The following is a 17,192-nucleotide window of genomic DNA, read 5'->3' as shown; positions in this document are numbered from 1 at the left end:
CTTTGACCTATTTCCTGGGGTGCAGCTCCTGGTTTCACACCAGGAGACATATGTTTCCCAGACTCCATAATATATAATTATGGAGGCCGGCTCCCTTGCATTAACCAAGGTAGAAACTACTGAACCTGACAGCCCACACTTCTTCAGAGTGTGGGTCTCAATAGCCAGATCATTAAATTTAGCGTTTGTAAAGTAGGATGGAACACCGGACCTTGCGAGAGAAAGTCTGGCCGAGATAGTAGGATCCATGGGTCCCCTACTGCCATCTTTTACGATCTCTGCATACAAAGATTTCCTGGGCCTCGCTGGGTGCCACAAGAATCAACAACTTCCCTTCCTGCGAAGAAGTCGTGGACGCAGGCAGAATAGGAGGGAATGCATAAATTAGTGAGAACCGATTCCACGGGAACCTGGACGCAAACAGATCTATGTCTGGGATCCCCCATTTTTGACATATTGACAGGAAGATATTAGGATGAAGGAACCATTCTCCCAGGAAAAACTGTTGGCTCATCTAGGTACTAAACCAGGCCCAACCCTGCTCAGCCTCAAAGATCAGACGAGATCGGGCGCCATCAGGCTTCTGTGACACAGCGTGACTCTGAGCAAAGCATGAGAAGGTACGTGCTCCATACAGCCTCCAGTGGTGACTCTTAGGCATGACAACATTTAAAGGAGACATTTCATAAGAAAATTTAAAAATGCCTTAGAAAAACTCCTTACTTTTCCCGCCACAGGGTTTTCTGTGGTAAAACCAACAGACCCAATCTTCACCCTCCACGGTGGATTCTATTAACAAACCTTCAGGAACTGGGGACCCTCAGGGAACCCACAATCCTGAACCTGTAAAAAGCACCCCGCCCGTAAAACTTTATGGCCTTAATACCAAAAGTACTGGATCCCGGAGTCCAGCTCTCTAAAAAGAGAAACGTTACAGGCAAAACCTTGTTTCTTCAGATACGAGGCCTGGGTACCATTCAATTCGGCCTAAAAGACACTTTGAATGTATCCGGGTACATAGCTAGCCCCAGCAAGGATTGCTCCAGAGGAGCACAGCACATCTTCACTTGTGACCAACACCTTAGACACTGACGAAAGAACTGAGATACTCCCAGTAGTGGAAGAGGTTATATAGGGAAGCAACTTCCTGTTTACGGTGTGCCAGTGTCCAGCGCCTGAAGGTAGACTATAAACCACATAGTAATTATTATGGCTCAGTGTCCCGAGATGTACGATTAAAGAAATCGTAGTGCCATGTCATCATTTTCCTGTAGACCACTGAATGTTAAGTGGCATTAAACACCCCATTTTTTTAAGCACTTTCCCCAGCTGATTTACCGAGTATGCAGCTTCTTTATTTTTTAATCCTTGCAACAGTTTCAAGAGGAGCTCCAGGATCCCAAAATATTAAATGGCAGCAGCTACAAAAAGTGTAGCTGCTGACTTTTAATATACAGACACTTACCTGTCTGGGGACTAGGCAAAGTCCTCAGCTGAGCTGATTCTTCAATTGTGTTTGGGTGCTGGCATTGTAAGTAAGGGAAACAGGAAGTGCAGCCTTGCGGGTTCACAGCGGTTTCCTACTGCTTATGTGTGAGTCGTGGTGCACTTTGTGAATGGTCCTTCAGTCTTCTGGAACCTGTGAGGTCTCCCAGAAGGCTGAAGGGGAAGGTGGTGTGTGAAGTTCCAAATCAGATCACTGTGACGCATCTAACCGTAAGTGAAAGCGGGTACCTGTCAAAACCAGGAACCCGCCCCCCCCTTCCTGTCTCCCCTCCCTGGCAAAAAGTGGTAGTGGGGAGGGGGGGGGGGGGGGGGGAGTAAAAACAAGTGAACTTCTGCTTTAAGTTGATGACAGGTTTCCCGTTTCAGAGTGGTTTCTTTCTCTTACAGCATTCTATGAAGTCCCCCTTGCATGCAGGGGCTAGAGTTTTGTCTTCCTACACCGTGTGCATCAATAGAAACACACAACTGTGAAACAGAAAACAAAATTCATGAACAAACCTTAAAGCCTTGCACATTACAAAATTAAATAAAAAATAATAAATCTGGAGCACATAGCAGAAAAGGGCTTCCACGGAAGTTCAAATATATATTTATAGAAAAAGAAGAAAAACATAAAAATATAGGACGGCACAGTGGTGTAGTGGTTAGCACTCTTGTCTAGCAGTAAAAAGGGTCGCTGGTTGGAATCCCGACCACGACTCTACCTGGAGTTTGCATGCTCTCCCTGTGCCTGCATGGGTTTCCTCCGGAGTACTCCGGTTTCCTCCGACACTCCAAAGACGTGCCGGTATGTTAATTGGCTTCTGTCCAAAATTGGCCCTAGTAGATGAATGGGGACTTTGGATTGTTGTCTCCTTGAGGGTAGGGACCAATGTGAGTGTAGGTTGAACTGGATGGAATGGTGTCTTTATTCAACCTTACTAAATATGTAGATCGGACTCTTATGTAGCTAACTGCTACATTCACACCAGCGAATAGGGCCGGTGCGAATAGTAGTGGCAGGAATCAGAGATTCTTGCTGCGGCCGCCAGCCCTATTCACTAGAATGACAGGTCGCCAGTGGTTGCAGCTGTTCAGTAATCTGCAGTGATCACTGCTGGATGCCCCGGTAATCACGAATAGCTGTGGCTGCACGTAGCCTGTCATTATAGTGACCAGGGCCTGCGGCTGGAACTGCCACTATAATCTGCAAAGAGCAGTGTGAATGTAGCCCAACATACATATTTTAGTACATATAAAAAGGAGTTACAAAAACGCAAAACAAAAAAACGTAATATATCAAAAAGGCTTATACCAAACATATTATATATAAATAAAAAGGATATAGCAATCATAGCGGTGATGCTGGTATACCTTTGTTTTTAACTTGCGTTTTGTGTCTTTATATGTAATAAATTCTGATTGGTAAACAGTTAGCTGCATAAAAGAGTCAGATAAATATTTATTGTTTTTTTTCCCTTTCTATAAGCATACTGCATTATTGAACTTCCATGGAAGCCCTATGAAAGTAGAAACACACAGCCCTGTAGCCTAGGGTGGCAAAGCACTCTCTGCTCCTCCCTCCTCCCCTCACTGCACTTTCCTGTGAAGGTCATAAATTCAGGGAAGCAGCACTGAGAGCAGATGTCAGAAGCATTGAATGTTGTAAATGGAAAGGGATGGCATAAGAATTTTAACAAATAGTTTACTGGGGAATTTTTTTTTTTTTTTGCACAATGTGTTAAGCTACGAAATGCTGAGGGTTTAATACTACTTTAATACAATCCCAATTATTAATACAGGAATTCATCCGAATACTTGTGGTTAGGATTGTGTGTTACATTACTTCTGCAGAGCGTCCATCAGAAACAACGTCTGATATCTATACATGTTATGTCCGATTACAACAATATAAACAGACACTACAAATGAGGTTAAGACCTCTACGGATGACTAACACCCAGCAGGCCTCTTGCAGTTGATTAAGGCAACCACTGCAATTCTGTGGACACTATGTACGCTCCTGAGACATCTGACTAACAAATCTCAGAAAAAGACTTCTCATCCGGATTAGATATTCCTGGCTGATCAGTAATGAGATCAGGCTGGTGCTAGGGAGGTCTTCTCAGTGCACAACAAGGCAATACTGGGCTGAAATAAGCAAGCATGTTTATGTCCTGATCCTTCAGCAGAACTATCCAACCGCCGGCTCAAGTCTTCAGGTACCTTGAAGAGAATTCATGTTTTGTGTATAATATATTATATTATATATATATATATATATATATATATATATATATATATATATATATATATATATATATATTATGAAGTATTAACAATTAATATTACAAAGTCTATTAACCAGCCAGCAGATGGATCAGTTTCAAGTAAACCTGTAACTTTGCCCATTCACTCCTCTCATTCCTCACTACCCTGTTCGTCAGCCAGTGTTCTGTCAAAATAGTCAATTCATCAAGATCTCCAATTACGTCACTTCCTGTTACTGTAAACCATTAATAATTGGAGAATTTGACGACTTGCTGTTTTGTCACCACACAGGAAAATGTATACACTCTTGTACACTTTGCTGTTTTGACACAACAGCGGGTAACTAGGAAAAAAGGTTGTCGCCGCCTCAGAGGCGGCCATTTTGTTGGTTAGTTTCGGAGCGGACCTACCATGTCCACTCATAATACCGTGTACCGGAGTGCATATGGTTGCCAGTGTTATGTCAAAACAGCAAGTCCTCGAAATCTCAAATTACTGATGTTTACAGTAATGGGAAGAGACGTGATTGGAGATCTTGATGAATTGGCTATTTTGACAGAACACCGGCGTCTTTGGAAATAGTCCATACTTCAGGGTGGGAAGGAACGTGTCCTTTTCCTCCATCCACTATGCAGGGCCTGAGCACTCTCACATGGGGTAGAGGAAAAGAGGAACTGCAGTCTGCTCACATAAATTTGTAATAAAAACATCTTTGCCATTCTGAAGCTTCCCTCCAACCACTTTGCATATTATTTAAAGCGGGGTTCCACCCTAAAGTGGAACTTCCGCTGATTGGAACCCTCCCCCCCTCCGGTGTCACAATTGGCACCTTTCAGGGGGGAGGGGGGGTGGCGATACCTGTCAAAGACAGGTATTTACCCCCACTTCCGGGCATAGACTCCCGTGGGAGTCTATGCCTCTTCCTGTCCTGCCGCGCTGTCTGCTGGGACACACGCGGGTCTCAGAGACAGCGCGGACAATTCCTATTGTGCTACGCGACTTGCGCATGCGCAGTAGGGAACTGGGAAGTGAAGCAGATTCGCTTCACCTCCTGATTCCCTCACCTAGAATGGTGACGGCAGCAGCCGAGAGCCGAGCGATCGATCGGCCTCGCTGGACCCCGGGACAGGTGAGTGTCCATTTATTAAAAGTCAGCAGCTGTAGTATTTATAGCTGCTGGCTTTTAATATTTTTTTCCCCAGTACAGGCCCGCTTTAATATATACTGTGATTTTGTACTTGCCAAATATGCTGAAGAAATCTCCCTCCACTAAGTCTGGCTGCAACCATTGTAACTGTGGGCAGCTGAAGTTGCTGCCTGTTCACTTCCTGGATTTACACAGACACACCTCCAGCTCTGCAGCTTTCATTGGCCCTCTTATGACTCACCCACCCTCCCTTCCTGGCTAACTCTCAGGAGAGTGAGAGAGAGCTGTGCATGAAATTATAAGCCTGGGTTTTTTACTAGACAGGAAACAGGAAGTGGGTTGTATAAGATATTTACTGTCAGAAAAAAAAAAAATTTTACTATCCAAAGTTAAAACAACAACAAGGACAGAAGATTTAATAGATGTAAAGTTGAAAAAAGGTCTGCTTTAACTCTAACCTCAGGGGCAATGGGGGAGTGCAGAGAAAGTAAGAAGAACATAAAAAGTAGTCACCACTAACATGGCTATCAAAAGAACCCATCTTCTTGTCCTGAATTGTCAAAAAGTGGTACATTTATATCCCTCATCAGGTGGCAGTAATCAGCTGTGTTGTCACTTTAGATAACCCACAGTGCTATGTGAATCCTTTGTCACATATTTGTAAAACAATTGTGTTTGATTATAAAGTGGTTCTTAATGCATTCTATTCATTAAGGTAAAAAACATTCTGCTGAAGGTAAAAAAAAACATTTCTGGGTGCAGCCCCCCCCCCCCCCCCAATTATACCAACCTGAGCCCCAGCTCAATCCAGCAATGTGCATGAGATCTGCGACTTTCTTGTCTCTCTGTCCTCAGTGGCTCACACAGCAGCGGGAGTCATTAGCCCCTGCTGCTGTCAATCTCAGCCGGTGAGCCAAAGAGGAGAGAGAGTGGGGACGGGGCAGAGCCCCGCTCTGTGTGTGAATGGACAATGTCCATTCACAGAAGCATGGCTTGAGAGCAAATCTGCTTGACTGCCCCATATCCAGAAGCTACTGGGGGCACTCGGCAGGGAACCAAAAAGAAGAGAATTTTGGCTTCTCTGTGCAAAACCATTACACAGAGCAGGTAAGCATAACGTATTTGTTATTTTTAAAAAAATGACAACGTTTAGAAGCACTTTAACCCTATATTTTACTTTCTAAGGAAAATATCCAATTCATAAACGAAATTCTGACACACATGAACTGGCTTTTTCTATATATTGTGCACAAGCCATAACCTTGCAATCTGGAACTCAGGGGGATTCTGTGTACATACAGTATAAAGAAATCCTCCAAACATTCTGTTCCTGCTTGTGAGTCTTTACTGAGCTACAAGGGAAATTTATGACACCTTTTGCAATAGGAAGTTGATTTTGCTGAGATACTTCCTAGGGCCAACGGCAACATTTTTTATTACACATGGGGGCATATTTATACAGTAGTGAATGTCATTTTCAACAAACTTTCTCTGATGGTGAATCAATCACAGTCAAACACCAGGAGGATTCACCTGCAGTGAATGTCTGGTAAATGTCAGATGAATTGCTTTATAAATATACCACTTAAACCGATCAACTGGATCCTCCCATTCAGAAATCAGTGAGGGCTCATTCACACTAGTGGTTGGGGGCAGCAAAACCCTGCGGTTGAGCCGCCCAACCGCTTCCCCTTTAACAGCAGAGTCAGTGGCCAGGGTTGTAGACATGCCACAGCAGGATATATTCCTTGTGACTTTTGGAAGGCACTAGCACTGTTACTTGTAATGGGCCAATCGTCTACAACCCCTGAGCTGTGCTTATACAAGGGGCGTGTATATGTGCAATTTCTGGGCAGGGAATGCTTCTGCCATAGATGATTGGCTCATTACAAGTGACAGCTTTTGGAGAGCTCAGCCATGTGGGTTTGGAGGAGCCAAACAAACATACTCAAGCTCAGCTTCTGACAAAGTTTTACCAGACAGGAAGTGGGAGGGGCAACACATTTCTTCTAAAATAGGGGAAGGCTAGAACCCCTGTCAGGTTTTTCTTTTTATTCCTATCTGTGGTGCAATGTACAGGCATAGGGACATTTGTAGACACTCACTGAGGTTGAACTGGATGGACTGGTGTCTTTATTCAACCTTACTATGTAACTATGTGGCATTTGTTGTGAGAGATACAGACTCACTTTCTGTTTGGTAAAAATATTGTCAGCAGGATAGGAAATGAGGGTAAATCTCTCTATAGCTGGGTATACACTGGGAGTTTTTTTTTTTTCCTGTTCAACCAACAGGTTGAATGTGCTGTGCAAACTGTTGGCACTATATAAAACCTGTATAATAATGGAAAAAATAAATAAAATCACTGTTACCTGTATCCACACGAGCAAGGTGAATGCAGTGATCTCCCCTGCTGCACTCCCCCTGTCAGAATACAATGATCAGAGCTGCAGCCATTGGCTTCAGCAGCTGTTCAAATGCTGGTTTTCAATCTGGACCATTTGAAATAAGGTGGTTTAATGATCAGCTTCTGTAGAACATAGAGAATTAGGCTGGTTCACACTGGTGTGGCATACGCTCCGACATTGGGAGCACATGATGTGTACGAATCAATGGTTCCCTATGAGAGCCGTCTTAAGAGCCCTTTCGCACTGGGGCCGCCGAGTGTTAGCGGTAAAGCGCTGCTCGTTTTAGCGCCACTTTACCAATGTTTAAGCCGCGCTTTTAACACCGACTAGTGCCCGAAGAAGGGGTGTTGATCACTTTTCAGGTTCTTTTTAAGCGCAGCCCATACAGCACTCCCAAACCACCCTAAAGATGCTGCTTGCATGACTTTTCCTAACGTCCCACAAGTGCACCACCCAGTGTGAAAAGTCACATGAAATGAATGGGAGGCGGTTTTCAGGCGCCATTTCTAACGCTAAAATGCCTGAAAACTGCCTCCGTGTGAAAGGGGTCTAACTGGTCCAACACAAGTCGGTCCGACTTTTAAAAATGTTCCTGCACTACTTTGGTCTGTTTTCAGCCCATTCAATATCATTGAAGTCAGATCCTTGTCCTAACCATATGACTTGTGACATCCGACATGATGATTACAGAGGCAGGAAAAAGGAATTCATGTCACATTGGGATTGTTTTGATTGATCAAAAGCCAAGTTGGACTATCTCAAAATGGTATCCAGTTCATTTAAGTCGGATCGACAATTGTACAACAGTCGTGTCGTACCAGTGTGAACTCGACCTGACACATAGATCAAAATTAGCCTGCTTCCTGCTGCCATGGCCACATTTCGATACCTGTATACCCAGGTTTACAGACCCCCGAAAGCAGTAAAAATCCATTAGGAGGTTTTCAAATCTTGCTCACTCCAAGTAGAAAAATAAAAATCGGTATGACATAAAATTTTGTGTATGTAAGCCCCAACAATGAATTTCTCTTATTTGCCCCCTTTTTTTAATATGCCTTAAATCTGAGTAATATTACAGTGCCTTGCGAAAGTATTCGGCCCCCTTTAACTTTTCAACCTTTTGCCACATTTCAGGCTTCAAACATGAAGATATAACATTTTTATTTTTTGTGAAGAATCACCAACAAGTGGGACACAATTGTGAAGTGGAACAAAATCTATTGGATTTTTGAAACTTTTTTAACAAGAAAAATGAAAAGTGGGGCGTGCAAAATTATTCGGCCCCCTTGCGTTAATACTTTGTAGAGCCACCTTTTGCTGCGATTACAGCTGCAAGTCGCTTGGGGTATGTCTCTATCAGTTTTTCACATCGAGAGACTGAAATTCTTGCCCATTCTTCCTTGCAAAACAGCTCAAGCTCAGTGAGGTTGGATGGAGAGCGTTTGTGAACAGCAGTTTTCAGCTCTTTCCACAGATTCTCGATTGGATTAAGGTCTGGACTTTGACTTGGCCATTCTAACACCTGGATACGTTTATTTGTGAACCATTCCTTTGTAGATTTTGCTGTATGTTTGGGATCATTGTCTTGTTGGAAGATAAATCTCCATCCCAGTTTCAGGTCTTTTGCAGACTCCAACAGGTTTTCTAATCTAGAATGGTCCTGTATTTGGCTGCATCCATCTTCCCCTCAATTTTAACCATCTTCCCTGTCCCTGCTGAAGAAAAGCAGGCCCAAACCATGATGCTGCCACCACCATGTTTGAGAGTGGCAATGGGGTGTTGAGGGTGATGAGTTGTGTTGCTTTTACATATCGTTTTGCATTATGGGCAAAAAGTTTGATTTTGGTTTCATCTGACCAGAGCACCTTCTTCCACATGTTTGGTGTGTCTCCCAGGCGGCTTGTGGCAAACTTTAGACAAAACTTTTTATGGATATCTTTGAGAAATGGCTTTCTTCTTGCCACTCTTCCATAAAGGCCAGATTTGTGCAGTGTATGACTGATTGTTGTCCTATGGACAGACTCACCCACCTCAGCTGTAGTTCTCTGCAGTTCATCCAGAGTGATCATGGGCCTCTTGGCTGCATCTCTGTTCAGTCTTCTCCTTGTCTGAGCTGAAAGTTTAGAGGGACGGCCAGGTCTTGGTAGATTTGCAGTGGTCTGATACTCCTTCCATTTCAAAATGATCACTTGCACAGTGCTCCTTGGGATGTTTAAAGCTTGGGAAATCTTTTTGTATCCAAATCCAGCTTTAAACTTCTCCACAACAGTATAACGGACCTGCCTGGTGTGTTCCTTGGTCTTCATGATGCTCTCTGCGCTTTCAACAGAACCCTGAGACTATCACAGAGCAGGTGCTTTATACAGAGACTTGATTACACACAGGTGGATTCTATTTATCACCATCAGTCATTTAGGACAACATTGGATCAGAGATCCTCGCTGAACTTCAGGAGTGAGTTTGCTGCACTGAAAGTAAAAGGGGCCGAATAATTTTGCACGCACCACTTTTCAGTTTTTTATTTGCTAAAAAAGTTTAAATTATCCAATAGATTTCATTCCACTTCACAATTGTGTCCCACTTGTTGGTGATTCTTCACAAAAAATAAAATTTTTATATCTTTATGTTTGAAGCCTGAAATGTGGCAAAAGGTTGAAAAGTACAAGGGGGCCGAATAGGCACTGTATACATAATTTATATAGTGCCATAGTAACACTTTCTGCAGCACTTTACACCCTTAGGGCAAACGGAGCCCTGCTTGTTAGAGCTTACAATCTAAAAAGGGAGTATGACAAATCCTTGTTCTGTAAGGAGACAGATCGTGAGTTCCTAATAGATAGGAACCACGATCTGTAATTCCCTCTAGTCAGTCCCCTCCCCCTACAGTTAGAACACACAGTCAGGAAACACAGTTAACCTCTCGATCGCCCCCTAATGTGTACACCTCTTCTCTGCCAGCGACATTTATATAGTAATCAGAGCATTTTTATAGCACTGATCGCTGTATAGTTAATCGTATCCGATATGTCCGCCATAACGTCACAGTCATGATAAAAAATAAATAAAAAAAAATTAATATCACAGATCAACATTACTAGTAAATATTAAAAAAAAATATATATATATTATATATAAATAATAATAATAATATTATTAATCACCTCGCGCCCGCCCTATAGCCGAATGACGGCTGTAGAGCAGGCGCGTTCGTCCGGGTGGCCGTCCCTGGACGTCCTAATGTTTACTTCCGCGATGCGCGCCCGCGGCGGCGCATCGCGGAAGTTCTGTGTTCGCTGTGTCCCCCGGGGACAGGCAAACACAGATAGCTGTAAACGGCCAATTACAGCGGCCGTTTACAGCGTGATCGGCGTGTCCAATGGGAGATGATCTCATATGTAAACATATGAGATCATCTCTCAGCGCCGCTCTCTCTCCTCACACAGACAGTGTGAGAGGGGAGAGATGAACGGCTGCAGCGGCAGCCATTCTGCCTCGAGTTAAAAAAAAAAAAAAAAAAAAAAAAAAAAAGTGCCATCCTCCCCCAGCAGTGCCACGTATAAGTGCCATCTGTCATCAGTGCCACGTGTCATCAGTGCCACGTGTCATCAGTGCCACGTGTCATCAGTGCCACGTATTAGTGCCATCTGTCATCAGTGCCACGTGTCAGTGTTACGTGCCATCTGTTGTCAGTGTCACGTGTCATCAATGCCACTTATCAGTGCCATCTGTCATCAGTGTCACGCGTCATCGGTGCCACGTATTAGTGCCACCTGTCATCAGTGCCACGTATTAGTGCCACCTGTCATCAGTGCCACATATTAGTGCCACCTGTCATCAGTGCCACATATTAGTGCCACCTGTCATCAGTGCCACATATTAGTGCCACCTGTCATCAGTGCCACATATTAGTGCCACCTGTCATCAGTGCCACATATTAGTGCCACCTGTCATCAGTGCCACATATTAGTGCCATCTGTCATCAGTGCCACATATTAGTACCATCTGTCATCAGTGCCACATATTAGTGCCATCTGTCATCAGTGCCACATATTAGTGCCATCTGTCATCAGTGCCACATATTAGTGCCATCTGTCATCAGTGCCACATATTAGTGCCATCTGTCATCATTGCCACGTATCAGTGCCATCTGTCATCAGTGTCATTGTCCTGGTGCTTCAAAAGTGTAATAAATAGTCAACAAGTTAGATGTGTAATTTATGTTCCTAGAACACATTATGGCGCTACCTGCATGTTGGGCCTCTCTATGTGGCCAGGCTGTGAAAAAGTCCCACACATGTGGTATTGTAATACTCAGGAGGAGTAGCAGAATTTTTTGGGGGGTGTCATTTGTGGTATACACATGCCACGTGAGAGAAATAACCTATTACAATGACAATTTTGTGGAGAAAAAAAAAAATGAATAATCTTAATTTTTGCAAAGAATTTGGGGAAAAAAAATGACAACATCAAAAAGCTCACTATGCCTCTTACTAAATACCTTGGAATGTCTACTTTCCAAAAAGGGGTCATTTGGGGGGTATTTGTACTTTCCTGACTTGTTCGGGTCACAAGAAGCGAGATAGGCCACCAGTACATCAGATGTGATCAATTTTGTGCGATTCGCACTACAGCTTGTAGACTCTCTCACTTTCACAAAGACCAAATAATATCCACTAATTTGAGTTATTTTTACCAAAGATATGTAGCAGTATAAATTGTGGTCAAAATTTATGAAGAAAAATTAATAATTTGCATAATTCTGTCACAGAAACAAAGAAACATGCGCTTTTTTTCAAAATTTTCGGTCTTTTTTCATTTATAGCGCAAAAAATAAAAACCCCAGAGGTGATCAAATACCACCAAAAGAAATCTCTATTTGTGGGAAAAAAAGGACAAAAAATTCATTTGGGTACAGTGTTGCATGACTGAGTAATTGTCATTCAAAGTGTGAGAGCACCGAAAGCTGAAAATTGGTCTGGGCAGGAAGGGTGTTTAAGTGCCCAGTAAGCAAGTGGTTAATGCCATAAATATATCCCCTATTTTGTAGACGCTTTAACTTTTGCGCAAACCAATCAATATCCGCTTATTGCAATTATTACCAAAAATATGTAGAATACATATTGGCCTAAACTGAGAAATTTTTTTTATAAATTGGGGATATTTATTATAGCAAAGTACAAAATAGTGTTTTGTTTTTTAAATTGGGGCTTTTTTTTGTTTATAGCGCAAAAAATAAAAACCACAGAGATGATCAAATAACCACCAAAAGAATGCTTTATTTGTGGGAAAAAAAGGATGTCAATTTTGTTTGGGTACAGCATTGCACGACCGGGCAATTGTCAGTTAAATCGACGTAGTATCGCATCGCAAAAAATGCTCTGGTCATTGAGCAGCCAAATCTTCCAGGGCGGAAGTGGTTAAAATTAAATGAATCTGAACAAGCCATACTATATTTTCTGAGTCATAATCATCTCAGCCCTTACAAGGACTTTAGTAGAAAACAGTTTCATCACTAGAACAAAAGAATAGCATTATTAATGCTACATGTCATCATTACTGAAACTCTGAACACCCTGGAAATACCTCTTGACCTAAATGAGGTTGGACCAGGCTGGCCTTGGTTGCAGCCCGTATACTCTGCCCTAGCTGTGGGCAACGATCACTGGAAGGAGGCCATTCATAGTCTAGACACGCCACCACCGGTGACTGCTCCTTTTAAGACCACTCACTGCTCATTGTGAGGAATTTGAGTCATGTTAGATTAACTCAAGTGCAGCAACCATAAGAGAGGAGACACGGGAACATATCCGGAATAAAGATGAACTCCAGGCAAACATCCAATTTGATACTTGAAATACATACATAAGAGCGCTTTTACCTGCCAAATGATTTCTATTTTCTGTCTTTACAAACCTGATAAGTCCCTGTATGGCAATGCAGCACAAGAGGATTATCATTACATTCTGTGTTTTTTACATTCTATGCATTTTGGAAAAAAATAATTCTTTGGTGCAACAATGTGTAGTTTGGGCTTCCAATCAGATGCAGCAGCTTTTCGGGTATTGTCATGTTTGCTTGGTTTAGCCCTCAATGCAAACGATTGATAAGTGTATGGCGAGCTTTAAAGTATATTGACTGATTCAAGCGTAAACAGGGCATATAAGGCTATATCTAAGCTGGCCATAGATGGCTTGTTTTTTTCAGTCCCGACTTCGTGGGGGGGGGGTTTGGGGGATTTCAGAGACCTCTATGCAGGTTGTTGCACAGATGTCTATGGAAATCGCACCCCAAAGTCTCCAAAAGTAGTACAGAAACTACTTTTGGGAATCTGTGCGGTGCTGTCAACGTGACACCAATTTGGATGGTGCCATTGCCAGCAACTGCCGCTGATTAGAGCAATTTGGCATGTCAAATGTGAACCGGGGCTTACACTCCATATTCAACCCGGACATTTACACTGAACCCGTCAAGGAAAAATTGCCCAGAAAGGTCCAACTGCAAACCAGAGCAAATACTCATCTCTCCCACTGCCTGCACTGATACACTCCTCTGGAATCTGTTGAGAAACTGAGACTTCTGTTGCATACAGAGTTCAATTATTTTAATTTTAAATAAAGTTAAAAACAAAAAGAAAAAGTTGTTGCAACAAAGCATTGCTGTAAGTATACATGCCATCGCATGATTAATATCATACTACGCACTGCCTGATGTGAATGGCCCCCTTAGAACCTCTGTCAGGTTTTTATTGCCATCTATTTCCCTATTGGAGGAGATTCACACTATCCATCCTGCTGACCATTGCCACCAGGGTTGAGCCTCGGGTTTACACTGTTATGGTGTGGGAAATTGCAAGTGATTCAGACAAGAGTCACACCGCATTCCAGTTCAAATAATAGGTGATTCATTGCAGCGAGATTCGAGCCATTAATTTTGTATGGCTCAAATCACATGGCACCCGCACAAAAAAAAAAAATAAAAAAAAAAAAAAGAAGAAGAGAGGGCACCTTTTATTTCTCGGACTGGAATCGGAACACATGTGATCCAATTCAGTCAATCGCACTGCATTTTGCAAATTATTTTTGGGGTGTTGATCACATAGACACCTGAAGTGATTCGTATGAACGGAGTGCGATGGTGATGCGTTGCGGGAAACGTTGCGAATCCCGCACCGCATTAGTATGAACCGTCACTGGCAAGCGATTGAAAAATCCAAAACTCTGAGCTGTCAATAGACCAGGAAGAGAGGGGAAATCTTCCAATAGGGCACCTTTTCTGGTCACAACTGTCTAAAGCTGGTAATACACATATAGATTTGAACAGAAGGGAGGAAAAAAAATAATAAAAAAAATCTGATTCTTTCATCCATGCTTTAGGCCCTATTCACACTTGGCAATATAGAAACATGGGCAAAAATCGCTGCAATTCTGCCCGCTATTCCAAATTGTACGGCAATTGCTTTAAAATGACATGCGTTGTGACAGAACTGCACTGCAATCGCGGCAAAACGTGCCTTTAAAAAATAGCATGAAGTTGGTCACCCAAAAAGGAGCAGGAGCTTCTTTTGGGCAACCTATTGAATTCAACGTGCTGCCCTATGAGTGGTGCGCAAACATCACAAGCGGCAATGCGAGTTCCTGCTACGTGAAATGTGAATGTGGTCTTAAAGCATGGGTCGATGATTCTGCCGCTGCAGCTATTGATTTTTCTATGCCGGCTGTCAAATAACCCGGAGTAGCGGCAGCAACAGATTGGAAGTTAGCATTGTACCGCCGATAGTTTTCCACCTGGTCCCTTCGATTTTTCAACTGAAGGATGTCGGGCGGGTGGCGGCCCATAGGGCCACTCACTGAGCGGATTTCAGCTGGAACTGGATAAAATTCAGATAGTGTATGGCATTTTTAGAAAAAAAAATGAAAAGATGAACGAACACTGTACACCCCCCACCCCCTGGTCCCTGCTGTACTTACCTCTGTGGGAGATGTCAGTGCCCATGCAGCAGTCTTGGGATTTGAAATCTTCTCTTCTCCCTGTATTGCTATTAGGCCAGATAAGAGAGTTGCTTGGTGCCAGTGCCGACTAGAAATAAGCTCAGGCGTGTTCGCATGGTCCACGTGCAGAGCCCGTCAGGAAGCCGGCGCAGCACGGCGCTAATCACAGGCAGTGAGACATTGCCCCGATGTGCGGCTGCAGAGATCGGGAAATGTCTCACTACCTGTGATTAGCGCCGTGCTGCGCCGACTTCCTGGCGGGCTCTGCACGTGGACCATGCGAACACGCCTGAGCTCATCCCTAGTGCTGACCAATGAGAGTCGCTCTGATCTGTCCTGGAAGCCCTGCAGAGGGAAGAGACCAAGGAGCGGGGGATTTTAAATCCCGGGGCACTGACAGCTCAGCACCCACGGAGGTAAGTACGATAGGGACCGGGGGCTGGAGAGGATGTACAGTGTTATTAAAAAAAAAAAAAAAAAAAAAAAAAAGAAGGGGGTGAAAACTTTAAAATACGATTTCCTTCACTTTTGCAGAGATTAACTCTCATTTCCTGTTGTGTCCACAGAACAGGAAGCAAAGAGAAATCTCCCAAACTGGACACAGATGGCAAAAAAAAAAATATATATATATATTATAATAATAATAATAATAATAATAATAATAATAATAATAATAATAATAATAATAATAATGATTTAACACTTCCTTACTTAAAACAAAGAAATAAAAAAAAAAAAGTTTTGGCTTTTGATAAAAACTTTAAAAGCTGCACAATCCAATAGTACATAGCGTTCCTCGACTTTTCCCGTTGTAGCGCAGTAAACATCAGGTTATGTCAATGTTGCGCTGTATTTATGGGACCTTTTTATTGCTTTGTAAATTCCTGGCAGAAGGCTGTTTGGATTTCTCCTGGCCCACAGATGAAGGATCCGCCAGAAAACAAAACATGTGTTTCCTACTGTCACCAGGATCCAACCAACACCTTATGACACGTCAGGAGCCAGCTGAGCCCAATGATCCTCCTTACTACACCGATGGATTCTAATGACCTGGAGCCCACCTTCATAGTAATGGGAGGATGGGGCGCTGTCACCAGGACACCAAACCCCTAAATCAGCATTCTATAACCCAATCCCTACACAAAGCCAGGCGTGCTGCCCTTCTGTGATGGACACTTACAGCTCCTCCTGGACACAGCTGGGCAAGGCAGATGGATTGGCTTTGTCTGGGATCCTCTGAGGTTGGGGAGATCGCTGTCTTGTATCTGCTCCTTCTTTAGTCCTCTTTGTCCTCCTTCTTCCATCCAGCTCTTCCTCTCTCCTCCTCTGTCCTCACCCTCATCCCCCGGTGTCCCCTGTACTTGTAGGACACAGCTTGCTGTGTTGTCTCTGCTCACTCCTCCAGTCTGGGATGTGTGTGGAAGGAGGAGAGCTGCTGATGTGTGTGGAATGGGGGAGGGAGGGAGGGAGTGTGCTGAGCTCCAGAGGGTGGGGGACTGAGCTGTTGGTGCAGGGAGGAGGAGGAGGAGGAGGAGGAGGGGTGGACTGTCTCAACTCCAAAACCCAGCCAGCAATACTCTCTACAGTGCTGGACATGGAGGAGACACTTCTCACATATACAGTGCTGGACATGGAGGAGACACTTCTCACATATACAGTGCTGGACATGGAGGAGACACTTCTCACATATACAGTGCTGGAAATGGAGGGGACACTTCTCACATATACAGTGCTGGAAATGGAGGGGACACTTCTCACATATACAGTGCTGGACATGGAGGAGACACTTCTCACATATACAGTGCTGGAAATGGAGGGGACACTTCTCACATATACAGTGCTGGACATGGAGGAGACACTTCTCACATATACAGTGCTGGACATGGAGGAGAC

The 17,192-nt window shown here is 43.5% G+C and overlaps 1 protein-coding gene across 1 annotated transcript in view; it reads right to left on the bottom strand.

The window, feature by feature from the left end:
• The window catches only part of FAM89A (family with sequence similarity 89 member A), a 42,430-nt gene extending 25,673 nt beyond the window's left edge, over positions 1-16,757 (bottom strand). The window contains exon 1 of the mRNA XM_077486389.1: positions 16,480-16,757. The gene's annotated coding sequence lies outside the window, so the exon portion shown is untranslated. The remainder of the gene's footprint in view (positions 1-16,479) is intronic.
• Positions 16,758-17,192: the final 435 nt, after the last annotated feature.

Source organism: Lithobates pipiens, unplaced genomic scaffold (genome assembly GCF_037356315.1).
Source record: "Lithobates pipiens isolate NorthernLeopardFrog02 unplaced genomic scaffold, aLitPip1_a1.2 Scaffold_18, whole genome shotgun sequence".
In the NCBI taxonomy this organism is placed as follows: Eukaryota; Metazoa; Chordata; class Amphibia; order Anura; family Ranidae; genus Lithobates; species Lithobates pipiens.
Note: the sequence above shows the minus strand (reverse complement) of the source record. Positions and strands in the feature narration are given on the sequence as shown.